This window comes from Pteropus vampyrus, unplaced genomic scaffold, assembly GCF_000151845.1.
Source record: "Pteropus vampyrus isolate Shadow unplaced genomic scaffold, Pvam_2.0 Scaffold222, whole genome shotgun sequence".
NCBI classification, from domain to species: domain Eukaryota; kingdom Metazoa; phylum Chordata; class Mammalia; order Chiroptera; family Pteropodidae; genus Pteropus; species Pteropus vampyrus.
Window position 1 is genome coordinate 2116545 of NW_011889003.1, and position 1104 is coordinate 2117648.

Genomic DNA, 1104 nt, shown 5'->3' on the forward strand with positions numbered 1-1104 from the left:
AGGCTTCTTTATTATAGTGATTACATGTTATATTTTAATGAATATGTGTTATAATGATATAATTATATCCAGGACCTTCCTGAAGAGCTGAGTGTGCCTTGAATGGGAAGGAGAGGGAGCAAAGCTTTTAAGAGGACACTCAGAGAAGAGACAGCCATGCCTACAGGCAGAGTTAAGTTTGGGGAAGAGCAAACTACGCCAACAGAGAGCAGGACCACAGCGACACTGCAATGGAAAGGTCTTCCTCTTGGAACACGTAAGTGGCAATGGGAATACCTTGCGGTTGCTGCAATTATCTAAAGCAAAATACACGTCTGTTATTTTTTCCTTTCTCTTCTTTTAATACAGAAGTATCAGAGTACTAGTCTGCGCAGCCATGCGTATTTCTCTTATCTGTTGTTCTGGGTAGTTTATCAGTTAGATTTCAAACACAACATTTTGCACTTATGAAACAGAATGTGTTTGTCAGATTGGTGTCTGGGTTATGATGGCCTCATGAAAAAAATAGTTGGAAGTACTCCTTTCTCTATTTTCTGAATGAACTTGTGTAAAACTGGTATTCTTTCTTTCTTAAATATTTGCTAAATTCAGTCTACAGCCATGTCACCCTGAACAAGCCCAATCCCGTGTGATCTTGAAAGCTAAGCAAGGTTGGGCCTGGTTAGTACTTGGATGGGAGACCATCTAAGAAGACCAGGTGCTGTAGGCATTAAAAAAAAAAAAAAAAAATTGCTAGAATTCACCAGTGAGACCATCCAGGGCTGGAGTTTTCTTTGTGGGGAAATTTTTACTGTAAATTAAATTTGTTTAATAAATAAAAGACTACTAGAATATCTGCCATCGTGGCTATGATTTTAAGAAATTTGTTGATTTTATGTAAGGTGCCAAATTTTATCATTATAAAGGTATTTGTAATATTTTTATCATCCTTTTAATTTCTGTAGAATCTAAAGAAAAGACCCCTCTTTTACTCTTTTTTAAAAATTACTATTATTTTTATTATTATTGTGACATTGATTAACAAAATCCAGTAAGTTTCAAGTGTATTAAGTGTATTTTTTTTTTAATTATTATTATTTTTTCTGTTACTCTTGAGGTTGATAA

At 34.5% G+C, this 1104-nt stretch overlaps 1 pseudogene; it reads left to right on the top strand.

Annotated features, from left to right (window-relative positions):
* The first annotated feature begins 590 nt into the window (after positions 1-590).
* Positions 591-709, top strand: LOC111747433 (annotated as a pseudogene).
* Positions 710-1104: the final 395 nt, after the last annotated feature.